This window comes from Hippoglossus hippoglossus, chromosome 24, assembly GCF_009819705.1.
Source record: "Hippoglossus hippoglossus isolate fHipHip1 chromosome 24, fHipHip1.pri, whole genome shotgun sequence".
Lineage (NCBI taxonomy): Eukaryota > Metazoa > Chordata > Actinopteri > Pleuronectiformes > Pleuronectidae > Hippoglossus > Hippoglossus hippoglossus.
The window spans coordinates 15603523-15619887 of record NC_047174.1 but is presented as its reverse complement, the minus strand read 5'-3'; the positions used below and the strand labels follow the sequence as shown (position 1 = coordinate 15619887).

The 16365-nt window shown below is 42.1% G+C and overlaps 1 long non-coding RNA gene across 1 annotated transcript in view; it reads left to right on the top strand.

Moving 5' to 3' along the window:
- LOC117758221 overlaps nt 1-16108 on the top strand; it is a 28245-nt gene extending 12137 nt beyond the window's left edge. Inside the window, exon 3 of the long non-coding RNA XR_004613251.1 lies at nt 15983-16108. This is a non-coding gene — a long non-coding RNA (uncharacterized LOC117758221). The remainder of the gene's footprint in view (nt 1-15982) is intronic.
- The last annotated feature ends 257 nt before the right edge of the window (nt 16109-16365 follow it).

The window sequence follows — 16365 nt, the reverse complement described above, 5'->3', positions numbered from 1 at the left end:
AGCATCATCATCATCATTACCATCTGACAGCAGACGTCTTGCCAAACAGAAGCAGATCCTGCCATTACATTGGGGAGGTTAGTGTTACATGTTCAATAATTTAGTATGGCTTGCAAAGGATGTTTTGTAACAATGAAGCCTTTTGACTTTGATGTTCGGCGTATTGAGCCATATGGATGAAAAATTAAACCTGATTTCTCAGAAATAAAGTTCTAATAATCAAAGTGGTTTCCATATTTAAAAAGTTGTAGGGTTGTCATATATTCTCCTGGAGAGTCTTGTGTTACTATGTTAAGTAACAGGAGGTTGTATGAGATGCAGATGGAATAAAAACTCTTCTGGAAACAGTAGCCTTTTTAAAAAACATATTCATACGTCTTAAGGATTCTATCCTCCAAGAACGTACAGTGTTGTTGATCTATCATAGTAATAAACAAAAACTTGAGCTTAAAAACTCCCCTCTTGTGTTAATGTTCTGAATATGAGTATTTCCTCATGAAACAGCTGGATTTCCTGGAGACTGTGAGCATGGCAAAAATAATTTGACTTCAAATTTCACAGATAAGCCTGAAAAGCAGATAAAGACATGTGCTCGGCTCATCATCATTATCCTTGTGGTTGTTGAGTTCCCGTCCGAGGGCTTAATGGTATCAGAGGTCCTCTCTTGAACTGCAACCCCCCACCCCCCACACACACACACACACACTTATGGATACAGAAGGTGCAACGGCACAAGATCAGTTACTGATCAGAAGATGGGCGTTCTTTCTCCTGGCTTTCTTTAGAAGTCGGCCTCTTCAGTTCTTTCTTAATTGGCCCCTAATCCCTTCTTTCTTCATATCTCTTTCTTCCTTTTTCTTACTCTGGCTTCATTCTGTCCATCTGGATATCTGTCCTTCCTCCAGCGTCCTTTCTCCCTCGACCTGTTTCTTTTTGCCTGCTGTCCGACCACCCCCACTCCTTCGCCTGCATCTCTTGACACCGCTCCTAATTACAAAACACACAGGGGCCATTAGCGCCGACCTCTAGCCGACGCCTGTCCCTTTATCCGTTCGCCCCCTCCCTTCTGTCACTATCTCTCCATCACTGCCCTGCTTCTTTTTCTGTGCTTGGTCAAAAGTCGCTTTGTGTGGGATCCGTTAGGCGAACAAAGGCAGTGGGTTGCAGCGGTGCTCAGAAAGGTCACAGTGATGTACGGCCCTCGGCGGTGCCACCGGGGTCAGGCCTGTCTCAATGGGGAAGCACTTAACGCTCACACAGCCAAAAATATTACGGCATTTTGAAGGAAATGCATTTTGTCTCGGCTCTGCATACAGAGGAATACCACTTAATGTAAAAAGTAAGAGGTTTTCATTTAGTCAAGAAAACTTCATTGGTTGTCAAAAAACATGGACAGTTTTCATATATATTTACATATACAGTATATATACACAACTAATATTCTGCTAAATACACTTTGAAGGAATTGTCCTCAATATGTTCACTGATAATGAGTATTTCTTTGGACATCGTAACTGACTGCGTTTTTAAACTATTACAAATGACCCTTGATAGATGGATTAAAATGCAGTATGGATTTATTTTAGCCCTTAAAACTGCCAAGCTAATTTTAAGGAGCATTTGGTGTCTTTATTTAAAGAGAGCAATATTAATGGTGACTGACAGAATGCCCCCAGCACTCTCCCATGTCGAAGTTAGGCGCTTCTTTGACTCATCCATCCACCCTGACCTTATCTGAGCTTCTGTGCCTTAAATGTGGTTGGGAGAGGATCTTGATTTTAGATGGATATTGAAAAGCAAACACGTCCTATCCAATGTTTCTTTTATTTCGCGAATGAAGTGCTTTGAGTTGCCTTCACAAAACATATATTATTTGATTATTATATGTGATCTTGAAAGTTTGAAGTCAACATTGAACTTGTGTATGTTTTCTCATCAAACATGCTGTGGTAATCACTGGCTGGAATATGTTCAAACATTATGTCTCTTTTCATAAATTTTTCTCTTCTTTTAAACGACTGAAGCAGTACATTTATTAACAACAGCAGAGTTGCTAGGAGGTGGTTTGGGTGGAGAGAACACAAAGTGCACGACTGTCACACCACAGACCAGAGTGCACATCCACCCTCGCGTCTGTGGTTAGTTTCAGGCAACAAAAGCACGTCGGTTAAGGACAGGAAAAGATTGTGGTTTGGGTTAAATGTAAATAAACGCCAACTTGAACTTTTCTGTATTAAACCAGATCAAAGTCTAAACATAACCTTAAAAAGTATTTTAATGCTGTAGCCCCTACAGGTGGATGTCATACTAGAAGATCAGATATTATGACATACCGACATGCATCACTATCAATGTTTTTGCAACATGCCAAACAACTAATTGGAATCATAATCCGTTAACAATTACATTTCATTCAAAAACATATTTGCTGTTGCAAATTAGTTGTGTTTGAACTGAATTTCTCGGAGACGTTGCCAAAATGGACACTGATGCATGACAGCGACTGTGGCTGTTACACAAGGCCATATTCATCTGCTACTGGATGCCAGGGCAAAAATTAGACTGTGGGCTTTTGTTGAGCCTCCCATGTTCCCTAAATATTACTGGTTATGAACTGATTCAAAGCAAATTTATTTAGGATTATAAAGTGTAAACGTAGCATAAAATTGGTATTTTGACACAAAGCCCCTCTATAAATCAGTGTTATAAGATTAAATTAGAATGCAGGATTTGCGTGATAGGCCTTTACGACTCAGTTTGACTTAATCAGTTCATCAAATTTCTGTCAGCTCCAATGAGGTCAATAAGATTTCAGGTTTGCACAGTGAATTTCAGAATTAATTCCAAAGTTTGTAGTTGTTAATCAGCCGGTGAAAACCTGTGAAATAAATCAATTTAAGTTTTAAGAAATGTTCATGTTTATACAAAGAAAGATTCGTATTTGTAAAAAAAAGGATGAGAGAGAGTGTGTAAATACAGTCTGTGAATAAAAGAGATCAGTGGTGATATTACACAAAGACACAGGAGAAAAAAAGAAGTGATTACGTGAACGGCTGTGAACAGACACAAAAAAAAACTTTGTCTCAAACGTTTTGCTCAAAGTTCCCCCAATGTCTATAACATGAAGTGACCTGTCCAACTTCTGACCCTGTTTTTACCCCTGATTCTGATTGGGCAATGGAAATCCAATCGTGAAGCCGAGACAAACCAGAGGGCAGATAGTTCTGTCACCTGGAAGTTGTAGTAAATTTAAAGATAGACAAGAGCGTGGGCTGTTCTGCGATCCATTTAGGTTCAATTATATTTGATGGTGCTGCAGAATATAATGCAACATTTACTGTGCTTATTATGTAAGCTGTAACTTTGTCCAAAAATGAAGTTCTAATGAATTTAACATGACATGACTACACGCAGTCTGACGAGGTTGAACACTTGACGTTGCTCCGCTCGTCTGTGATAACTCCTCCGCTGGCTCACTTGGGTGGACAGCAAGCAGGTGAGCCTGCAGTGTTGTTGTAGAGTAAGACAGTTTCATGGTAAGACGACAAACAGCCCGACCTTTGTTCCTTAAATTTGCCTTCTACAGTGTAGAGCCCAAAACGTTTCCACACGCTTCTCAGATGCTTTGGTGTCATAACTGTCTGCTCAGGGCGGCTTTGCTTGCGGCCTCTATTTTGGTAGCAAAACAGTGTAAGATTACTGACTTCCTTTACTGTCGTCCTCTGCTGGGTCACGAGGCAAACAGAAGGTCTGATGCGATTCTCAACTGTATTTTGAATTCAAACTGGTCATTAAAGTTCAAATATGAACTTTGCCACTCACAACCAAATAAATCTTTGAATAAAAAGTGACAGACCTAAAGCTAAATTAAAGTACACTCAAAAATGCAAGTTTCCAAAGTCCTGACTTTCCCAGTGACACTGCTGGTGCCTAGTGTTTCTCTAGCAGTGTGTAGGAAGGCGAGCTGTTTAAAGTGCCCACATTCATTGTCCTTCCTCCTGTGAATGGCTCTCTGTGTTGTGTGCTCTGTGAGCGATACTCGTGTTCGGCCGTGCAGCTTATACTGGGGCTCTGGAGGACCAAGAAAATGAAATCCCATTAGTGTTCTTTTCAGCCTGTGTCTCAGCGCTGCTCGAGCTACGAGATGCGCAGTGGCACGACTTGTACTCTGTGAGCCTGTGCATGAACAGCATGTCAAAGTAGCCAGGTGTGTTGGAGGAAGTTCAGTCGCACGATGGCACATTGTGCGCAAAGCGATGTGGTGCTGATAGCGCAGCCTTGACCCCTACGTGCGTCGTGTGAGTCGCACATCCGTCTGGCTCCTGTTGGCGTCCATTTGTCAGTCGGGATGCTGCGGCTCTCGGCCATTACAGCAATCGCATGTTAGATTTATGCCTCTGCCTGATGTTTCATGGCTTTATGAAAGTAGGTCTCAATGGTTAGAAAGAGAGAGACAAGGGGGGAGCGGGAGGGAGAGAGGGAAGAAGAAGAAAATAAGAGAGAATGATGCCTCTTCGTTAAAGTCTTTTCATCGGTCAGTAATGAAAATGGACGATTACTTTATGCAGCTAAATCGTTTTAAAAGAAGACGGAAACATAAGCAAATGTTTAAAATTGGCATCAGGAATAGTTAGGGACTAAACCAGGATTGACCCACCCACCCCCCTTCCACACACACACACACACACAACCCCCACTCTGGCTTGGCTGGCTCGGCAGATGGAAGGCTTCATTACTGCTGCAGCTCTGAGAATGACACACACACACACACACACTCAGATGTTTCTAAAAATAAATTTGAAAATAAAATCTTATAAAACCTTTGGTCATTCCGTGAGCTGTGTTGCCACCATGTGTCATTACAAACACCTGTGCAGTAGATGGAGAAATAAAAGCTGTGACTCATAAAGGTAGAGCACATACACAGTCCTCTGCTACACACACACACACACACACACACACACACACACACACACACACACACACACACACACACACACACACACATATGTGTAACTCTTGCAAGACAGCCATCATGCCATGTCTCTGCAATACCATAAGCTTGTTGGTTTTGTTTATTGTTTGTCTCCGGGCACTAGGGGGCCTTTTTACACACACACACACACTCTCACTCATACACACACACATACACACACACACACTCTCACTCATACACACACACACACAAACTCACACACACACAGACGCAGGCGCTCCAAATTGTTCGATTAAGTGGGTCATCCTCTCCTACAGTCTCTTGAAAGAGAAAGAGCTTTTTTGTGCGCTTCTAGCCGAGAGGCAATCGCACCCTTCCATGGTTTTGGCTGCACCTTTTAAGAGTATTTATGGAAATGACAGTACAGCACTCTGGAGGGCTGCATGCTGCTTAGTTGCTTAATGTGTGTGTGTGTGTGTGTGTGTGTGTGTGTGTGTGTGTGTGTGTGTGTGTGTGTGTGTGTGTGTGTGTGTGTGTGTGTGTGTGTGTGTGTGTGTGTGTGTGTATTCATGTGCACACATATGCACAGGGAGGTTGCTAAAGCGCTAATATCAGCCGGTGTTTACGTTTCTCTGCACAAGCACAACAAATGATATGTGTGTCCAAGAGTTTAGTTTGTCATAAAGGGTGGCTATTTATTTTTGTAGTTATTTAATTATTTATTTAATTATTTATTTATGTGTGATGAGCTGGGTCTGAGTCACTTGCATGAGACTGAGCCGTGAGTTCGCTGCACATTTGGCAAGACAGGGCAAAGGCCGACCTTTCCCTGCGAAGAGAAGCTAAATATCTTAGAGCCAATCCACTTCGGCTGTCTGAGCGAGAGACACTGACAAGGAAGAGGAAAGAAAGAGAGAGAGAGAGAGAGGGAGCTGAAGTGTATACATCACTTTTTTGCTCCGTCTCTCTCTCTCTCCATCTGTCTGTCCGTCCATCCCTGCGGACGGCTCAGTGACAGGCCTGTCGCATCAGACTCCCTATATGGTTGAGTATTTGCACTGATTTGCCTCCAGAAGCCACAGCAGCGGAGGAATCGTTGACGCTGTGTGAAATCATCAGACAGCATTGGAGGTTCTTAGTTGATGGTGTACGTTAAATCTCTCATGTTTGGTGAGTAGCTGAGGCACCTGAGATAGTCTCTGTGTTCAGTGTATAGCCAATAGATTACCATAGCAACACAGCAGGCAGTGTTGATGTGCGTTTCAGTATCGTCTCCTTGACTAAACACTGGATAAAATAACATATTATTACATCCATCTCCAATATGTTGTAATGACAATATAATATATAATAATATTATTTTCATATGCTATATCACATGATTATATACTTTAGACTTTTCTCTATATCAGGGTTTCTTGAACGTCAACTTGAGCCCCCCCCCCCCCCGTTCACAATTCTGTTCACAAATAAATTAAAGCTAAATTAGTAACAATGTAAATGACAATATTAGAAATCATACTTTAGTAGCTATATTTTAATTATATATTTTTTCTCAGAACAAAGAATATATGATGGATGATGAATTTGCTAAATGGAAATATTTTTATAGCCGAGAGGCACATTCACAGAAGTTTATCTTGTGAGACACGTGTCAGCTGAAAAGCTTTAATCTTGCCCTTTTTAAAACACATCACATCTTGTTGCACAACCAATCGGGACTTAATATGCATATTAGCTGTGTCCAATTGGCTGCTTCCAAAACGGTGTTTTATTTTCAGTATTTTTTCCTCCATTCAAAATGTAATTAACTTAAACTGGGTTCTCTTCTGACATATTCTGCGTGTATATTGAGGCCAATACGGCACCGTTAATTGGACTCATTGTAAAAATCCTGTCTTGTACGTATATAAATGATACATGTGAAGCATGAATCAAACCATTTAAAATTCGATAATGTCACGAAAAAACATCTACTTTTACATTTTTTTGTCTTTTGCTACAAAGCTGTGCCATTTGCATTTTTCAATTATTATTCTGAATAGCCCCTTCATCTCATTTGTTTACATTTTGGAGCATTAGTGTCCTTCAACAACTCATTCAAAAATCAAGTGATGTTCACATAGTGCACCTTATATGATAATTTTTCTCTTTCTTTAAGGGTTCTTCATACTCGCACACTCGCTCACAGCCAGCCCACACATCATTACCATCAAATGTATTATAGTTCTATCATCACCTTGTTTTTGGACCTTTGTTATTTTGAAAACATCAGTACTAATCCATCACTTGCCACAGTGACAGGACAGATAAATTTCATTTGGGCTAGTTTGTCAAAATTGAAAACAATACAGGTGGTAAAGTGACAGAGATGTATTGGTCCTCCAGAGAAGACTGATGCATATTTTAGGTGTTTATTCCAGTGTATCCCCTACAGGTGTGAAATAATTTCCCATTAAAGTCTTTCACAAAACATAACAAGTATGTTAAGACAAAAACAAGCTTCTATTGGTTCTTAGATTCCTATTATAAAGCCACTTCATGTTTAAAAGAAGCCAAAGCGTCTAGATCGCCCCCTGGGGGCTGGCTGGAGTATCAGTCATAAACCCAGCCTCCTCTATGTTAGATGAGGGGACATGGGCCAAACTAAACAGTCAAAATAAAAGTCCAATAAATTTGTTTCAAAGATGGTTTCTGTCAGTTTAGGTAGTTCTTATCACACTGATGTTTGCTCATGTGTTCACTTTGGCTTTAACGAATATAAAAACTGATTGAAACATCGAGCACTTGTATCCACAGGACCTGGATAGTGCGTCTCCATCCCCTATCGCTACTGCGCAGACTCTGGCTCCAAATGACATCTTCGGCACAAGATGCGAGGGTTCACATCTTGAATATTTGGGCTTCATTAGAGGGAGGAAGTGGAGACACGTCATCCATCTTTATATACAGTCTATGTTTACCACTAATTGTATATGGAACAGCGTTTTGTTTTTAGGCCATGCATTGTGCACATGGACGCACATGTATGATAAGAAACATGGTGACGAGACACTTACTCCCAATATCTTTAGGCTATACCATAAATCAACAGCAGGCAATGCAAATGTTCCAATGAAATAAGGCAAAATGAAGGAGGAGGTTAACTGAGGTTGCAAACACAGATGTTAACAATATAGGACAACATATATTCCATATTCAGGGGCTTTGAAGTAAGTGGGTGATATGGGAAGATCTCACACAAACGTTTTGAAGGTGGAAAAGTGGAACAGTGGAAAGTGGTAACAAAAGGCATTTCTACTGTGTTGTGTGTGTTTGCTGAGGATAGCCACAGTAAAATCCTTGTGGGTGACTTTACTGTTTACTTGGAACAAAAGTAGGTGGTCACAATGTAGGTGGTTTCATCCTATCATCTGAGGAACATTCACACAGAGTCCAGTTTAACACCAGTAAAATACATGTATCTTTGAACAACAGACTGTTTTTCCAACCACCAAAAATATGTTTGTGGGGTAAGATGTTAATGTATATCATGGCATATGAAGATATCAGAGTAAAGTGTGTGTGTGTATGTGTTATGTGTACCTTTTGGAGCTCATGTTTGGACTCCAACAGCAAGGTTGACATGAAGCTGAAAAGGAGTGTGAAGGGCACTGCACCTCAGGAGGAATGACACAACACATGCGCACACACAAACACACACACACACACACATCCACACACACATGCAGATACAGTGCACACACAAATACACCTCCTCTCGTTTCTTTTCTTCTCTCTCTTCGATGACTCATCCCACCCAGGGACAGCGAGTGAGGGAGAGGGAGAGTGGAGAAAGACAGAGGAGAAAGATGGAGAATGTGAGAGGTGACACAAAAGTAAAGAGGCAGACGCAAGCTTATAGATTCACAGGGAAGACATACGGCACAAAGCATTTTCTTATTGACCCTTTATCTCAATGCTATGCTAATCCGATTGGGTGTATCGTTGTCAAAGTTATCCACACGGCCATTTATTCCCAGCAAACCTGGCTGTACCTTGGCACCATTGAAAATGAGCACTCTCCCTCAGTGCATCTTCCAAGGTTTTAAATAGATGAACGAAATAAATGAATTATGACTCTCCCTGTTCCCACACCAAGTCTTGCAGATGATTCCTCACTGCTCACTTTTTGTTTTAAAATGCTTGTACCTTTTCCTCATTGAGGCCACTCCACGACCATCCCTCCGAACAGGCTCAGCAGCATGCAGAGCTTTGCTCCAGTCTGCCCTGCCACTCTGCTGTGCTCATTTGATAGTATCCGTGAGAGAGATCCCAAACTTAACTATCCGTTTCAAGCCTGTATCAGTGTGCATCACAGGCTGTAGACCCAATACTTAGCTCTCCCCAAATCCCACAGTCTCTAATGTCTTTATCTTATGGTGCGAGGGTATTTGAGGAGGTAGATAGACTCCTGAGGAGCCAGGGATGTTGTCAGAGGAGGTGATTATGCTGTATTGAGGGAGGTACACTATTGAGCCTGCTGTATTGCTGAGGATATGTCTGTTTTGCTGACTACTGCAAAGCCAGGAGATAGTTGAGTGGTCAGGTCCCATGTGACTGTAGATCAACATACAGCATATACCCCCACTGCACCATTATACTATGCTTACTGAACTTTTTAAGGGCACTGGGGTTGTAATGTGGATAGATACATCATCTGACAATAAAAGGGTCCTTGGTTAGAATGACTGGGTATAAAGTGACCTTGTATTTACATTTGGATATGGCTAGACAGTGTTATGTCGCTCATGCAATGATACAAGGTTTAAAATTAGCTTCAAACAATATCCAAAATGGACCTCAATTTAAACCCGGAACAGCTCATTCGCTGTAAAAGCATTACCTAAATGGATTTCATGTTCGCAAAGATCAATTTCCTCATCAGTGTGTACAGCATTATGTCATTTCATTCAGTGCAATTCTATGTTGAAAATGACAGATTTTCAACTTTATGCTCCATCCCCTGCTTTTGGTCATTTTTACTGCTCTCACTATCCCCCGCAGGAATGGCAGCAGGATCCGTGGTGCTTCTAGATTGCCTCCGATAATGCAATGCTCTCAGGCGAAGCACAGGTGTGTGTGTGTGGTTGTGTGTGTGGGTTGGTGGGTGTGGGTGTGCGTGTGCGTAGGCCTGCCTGGCTCCTCTGAGAGGAACGTCTCTGCCCGGAGATCCAAACTGATCCCCAAAAAAGTCCAACAGCAAGCCCAGACAAACCCTCACCGCATGCAGCCAAACAAACCCTCCAGAGATTGGACCTCGTACAAATTACTCTCAGCATGCTTTCTGAAAATGTAAAAGCCTATTTGCAATGATTTCTGAAATTAAACGTGGAAAAAAGGTGTTAATTGGTAAAAGTGCCAAAGGAGCAACCTTGTCAAAAAACAAAGTTCTAAAGTTCTCAATAACTTGGCACTGCTGTCACACCAGGAAGTTGCAGTAAGATGACTAAGACGCTAGCAAGTCTGGGAACATGCTAGAACCCCTGGTGCTGAAAGTAAAAGCTCTATTAATTTTTCCACAGACAATATTTGGTAACTCCCAGTTGGAGCACTTCTACATGAAAGTGCCTGGGATGAATAATCAGGCCATGTTTACAAAATCATAAAGTGCAGGTTTAGTATGGCTCCCAATTTCAGTATAACCCCTTTTCCACTGGTCAGAAAACCCACTAACACCTGCTAAAATCTGGCTTTTGTCAGCAATGGGAATGGATACAATCAGCCTTAACTTCCGGGCCAAATGACTCTGCAGTTGACATGGGTTTTTATCGGCTTTGGCTTCCATCAGCAGTGATGGAATGATGACGGGGCAGGGGTTTTCCTGTTTTTAAATAACCAGGGTATAAACGATAATTTTGGTGTTAAAGAAGCATCAGTAACGCCCAATCCATGAACTGTATTTGAAGATAAACAACTTGACAGCCTAATCATCTTGAACTTCTCCTGGTGGTCGGTATAGGTCATATACCCCGCCTCCTCCATGTTAGCAGAAAAGACACGGACTAAACTAAAAAGGCATAGTCCACGTCATGATTGGAAGCTGAGATTGAATCACAATTAGTTAAGGGCTTGTATCGGCAGGATCTTGATTTGGCGCGACCACACCACCATCACTACTGCGCCAACTCCAAATTATGTCACCAGTGTAAGATGGCAGTCCCCTACCAAGATATTTTGGGATTATGTTTTTATATAATGGGAGGAAGTGGAGACCTGTTGCCCATCTTTATATACAGTCTATGGTCCAATCACAGAGCTTCATTCTGTTGTGTGCACCAGAAGCAGCAGCAGCAGTGGCTCATGGGTTTGCCGTATTAAGAACAATCCACCATGGCAAACTTGTACAAGTCATGTCTGGTCTCCTGATTTATTTTGCTTACTTACCTCTTGTGTTATTTGAGTTCCTGTCCTTGCACGTCCTCCGCCCACTTACCTGCCCCTGCTGTTCCTGTCAGTTCAACCTGTTAGTAGTGCACCTGCTCCCCTTAGCCAGATTGTCTTTGTTACTCCCAGCATGCCCAGCTCTCTAGTGTTCTTCCTCTAGCAGAAATTCATGCTTCCAGACTTTTACCTCTCTATCTGGTTTTTGGAATTTTTTTCTGCTCCTCTCCAGTATTTCTTGGCACATGGGCTTAGGTAAAATCTGTTCCTTCCTAAACTACATCTACAACTACAACCTGTTTCTAATGAGTCATTGTGTGAGTCATTGTCCTTATCAGAAACATCAGGAAACCTGGGCACAAAACAAGATCGATCGTTAAGTTGAAGTTGAGTTAAGAAGAAGGAAAGAAGTGGAACTTGGAGCAGGGGTTTAAGTTGGAGTTGAAGTTGAAGTTGAAGTTGGACCTGCTGTTGGCATTGGCATTGTAGTCAAAGCTGGCCCGTGCCACTTCTGAATTTGTGAATGGTTCAAATTCCCATATCAAAGTTCATCAAACTTGAACTTAACATGGAATTTTGGTGCTGAATCACTTTGACCCCATAAGCAAAAACATTCCTCTGTAAATGTGATTCCACTGAACAATTTTTTTCTGAAAATGTGCTGCTTTATTTAATTTTGAGAAAAATCACAAACAGGTTTTGTTCTGTGTCTGGAAAATAATAAAATATGTTTTGCTTATACTGTTGAGGGAAAAAGTTCCTCTGTGATTGTTGAATTATAAATTCCTGGCAGGAGCAGACAGCCAGCGGCTTGGAGTCAGCATACAGAGAGCTCCAGCCTAGCCAGCTGCTGAGAGCTGCCATCCCCAGAAAAGGAGACCTTGGCAGGGGACAGTGTTGAGACACACTGGGTCCCCTCCTCCAGCCTGGAGCCCTGTGAGTTCTGCTCAGTGGAGGAGGGAAGCAAGCCCAGCCCAACAGGAGGCACTGCTTGTCAGGCCCTGAGCATGATGAGTGTGTACTTGTCAGTTTGTGTGTCAGTTTGTCTGCACCAGTGTGTGCAGTGTTGCGCTTACGTGTGCAGGCGCAACACCTACTCCAGCTGCAGCGAGACTTATAATGTTGCATGCATGTGTGAGTGTGAATGTGGATTCTGTCACCCACTGGGCCTCACACACTTTCCAAAAGAAACGGCTCCCACCACGGATTACAATCGATCTGTGTGGAGCACTCGGCTGCTTTTGGAAAGAGAGAGTGTAAGACTTCCTCTCTCTCCCTCTCTCCCTCTCTCCCTCTCTCCCTCTCAGCTCGGCATGTCCTCTGAGGAAATGTTATGTGTCTGCCTGTCTGCAAAAAAAAGTGTAAGGGATGAATTGGAAACACAGTCCACTTTGGTGTTACAATGACAAACCACTGCTTGTTGTCTTCGGGACATGTGAGACAAAGACAGTGTGTGCACGTGGGTGTGCGGAAGAGAGAAGGAGAGAGGGAGAGAGAGAGAGCGATCGGTAAAAGGCGACACGGAGACTCATGCTCATACACTCACTTATTTTCCGTCTCTGAAGTAAGTGAAAATCTTTTGCTTGTCAGACTTGAGGGAGAGAAAAAAAAGACGAGACAGTGAAAAGTGGAGAAACATACGTGGAGAGACACAACGTGGAGAAGGGAAATAAAGAGGCTGCGTGATTGACAGCCAATACGACTGCCTGTTTCCTGTCACACTCATGATTGCTTACCAACCCCTTTGCCCGACTGACGCCACGGGGTAGTCAGGCCAAGATGGCAACCTCATTTAAAGAATGAGGGATCTTGAATGGATGGACGCCTCCCAGGCCGCTCACTGTCTCTGAGCTGCATGTGTGTCCAAGTGCATATTCGAAGTGCGTATGCGAATGGCTGATTCAGAGTTTTAGCCCATCATCATTAGCCTCTACAGTTTATTTGTTGAAGCATGTTATGACCAGCTGGGTCCTTCTGTCCTAACTGGAAGACAAAACTTATGTCATTTTAATCGAGTAGTACTTTATTGGTGGGACAAACGTGGGACAACGTCATAATCCTGCAACAATTAAGAAATTATTGTTCGCAAGTGTTTTTTCTCTTTATCCAATGAGCTCACATGTTTCACATTCAAACCTTATAAATGGCAAATACTGATGTATACACATACAAGTATGTTTCATGTTCGGACCTTTCCTATGAGACTGTTGGACTGTTTCACTGTGTGTTGCTGGGTCAGCTCCCTATTAGCGGTTTAATCATAAAATTATACTCTGTGTGACCTCATTATTAATTCCAGGTCATCTCAACCTGACTTATTTAGCATAGTTTTGTACATATAGTTTCATCAGTTGTGTAAACATCAAGTTCTTCTAACCAAAATAGTTGCAGTTATCTGGGAACATATAACAACAAGTCTGATGGGACAAGCAACATAAGTGGTCAGAGGATGAGACAAGTTGTACTCAAGTTGACGACGACGGCAGATTAAACCACTTTATTTTGACGTAGAACTGACAGCGAGGAAACCGTTATGTAATAAATCCCTAATTATACAAGAAAACTGCACATAACAACTGCAAGTACAGTAGGTCAAAGCTGACGCAGCAGCTTGTCTTCCAGATTCATGCAAAACTTGTGATGAAGTGTCTCAAGTAAATCTGGGACGTGGAATCGGTGCAGATCAGGTGATTAGATGTTTACCTGCGTTACGTGCTACAAATGAAGTTGAATCATTGCTGTGATTTATGAATCATCGACTGTATTTAAAGATGGACGATAAGAGTGAAGCCAAAGTGTCTCAATTGCCCCCTGGTGGCTGGCTGCATTTATGGGTCGTTAATACTGCTTCCTCCGTGTTAGTGCATGGGGCATGTACCAAACTTAAAAGTCAAATAAGTTTTTCCAAAGGTGGTTTCTGTCATTGCAGGTAGTTCTTATCACATTGAGGTGTGTTCAGGTGTTCGTGTCACTGATACTTTTCATTTTAATTAGTTATTTGATGCTATAAAAACGCAGTGAAACATCATAATTGACAGCCGAGACTAACCTGAGATTTGTAGGGTGCATGTATCATTGGGGCCTTGATGCCACTGATCCCTCCCCTTATTACTACTGCGCAGCCTGGCTCCAGGTTAGGTCCTCAGTGCAAGAAGGCAGCGTTAGGATACAGGGTATTTTGGCTTTTAGGAGGAGGAAGTGGAGATGCTTTGTCCATTTTTATATACAGTCTATGGCATGAAGAAATGCTTGGAAGTCAACAGTAATATGTGCAAATTACTTTAGTAAACCTATGGCAAGCCTGTTGTTGCCATAGGAACCTGCAGTGCACCCTTTCAAATTAAAGGTGAGTAATATCAGTCTAGAGTCATCAGCAGCAGCACCAGCGTGTTAAGGGAGTTGTATTAATGTGTAATTAATGTTAACTGTGATTTTCATCTTTATCTATAACTACCATCAAACACATTGGTTTATATACAGGATTTGTGATTATATTCACTATCATCAATGGGAATTCATTTCACAATGAATGACTTCACACCATTTTTGCACACTGTAGAAATATCACATTACCTTAAGAGGTCCCTTTTCCATATATGTTTACGTGAATAGATTAACAGCTATGGCTTTTTAAAATTTTGTTTTGTCACTTTTTTACCTTAAAAATCATTATCTCCTAAGTGATGTCTGTCTTGCTCTTACGTTGCAACTATGTATTCTTTCTTTTTTTAATACAAACAACTTTATTGATCTTCAATATATTACAAAAATATCACAGTGGAAGTACAATAACAGGAGGATATAAATATCCTTGTCTCCTCTCCTTTCTCCTTGTCTCCTCTCCTCTCCTCTCCTCTCCTCTCTTCAGTTGTTTCTCGGGCTCAGAGATAGGATCTCCCTCAATAGAAAACTTTGGAAGACATCTTAAAGAACCCCACTGTCACTTCAGCTTAATGCAGCCCTCTGGGCTCGCACCACACACACACACACACACACACACACACACACACACACACACACAGTAATAACAGGGGCAGGGAGAAGCAGCCTGGATTCGAGGACTCGTAAACACACTTCATTCTCCCAACAAGTCTCTTTGATCTTTATCAAACAAAACAGTTTCCTTTGGTGTATTTTGTGCTTCGATCTCTCAACCCAAGCACGCTGCACTGCACTTTTCCCGCTTCGGTTTCCCCACCCATAAATAAAACCAGAGCACATTTGGATTTCCTGACTGTGGGCTTTCAGTGGGCCGATCACTGCCACGTCTGTCAGATTCATTAATGCAGAAGCTTGCAAGCAAGTTCTGCCAAACTGTTTCTCGAGGCTACATGTTTACATCCCAGCGCAGTCCATACATATCTACTCAGATTTGGCTTATTTTTAATATCACTTATGTTTCTGAAGGGCTTAAATGGATCAGCACCGCTTCCTGTTTAAAACCTCAACCAGCATTCAGCTAAAACGTCCTCGTGCAGAACCAAGCAGTGCTGCACAGGCTGTTTCACCAAGTTCAAGCTTTCCTGTTAAGGTCTCCCACTTCCTGTGTTCAAAGAAAAAAAATCCTGTCCTTCAGTTTTTGGATCCCATGGTCCATAATGAACTGATCTCTGTCTCCCATAGGCAGGCCGTTGCTATGGTAACCTGATGACGCTCTGAGGAAGGACGGGAGGGGAGAGGAGATGAGGAAGAAGGTAGCTGCACCAAAGATTGAGTGTGTTCGGGAAGATGACTCACTCGGCTCCTTTAAAAAAAAATAATGAAAAAAGGTGGGTAAATTCTTTCACATTTTCCAGTCTCTGCCTGTGTCTCCCTCTGTGACGTAGTTTAGGTATTTGACTTTGGAAGTGGATTTTGGATGGGGGGACAATGTGGCTGTACATATGGCAGGGAAGAACCTGAGAGGGATTTTCACACACATGATAAGGGAATCACATGTAAAAGGAGGCAGAGGAGGTCAGACTCAGACTTCACCTCAGATAACATGAAATTATGATTCACGGTCT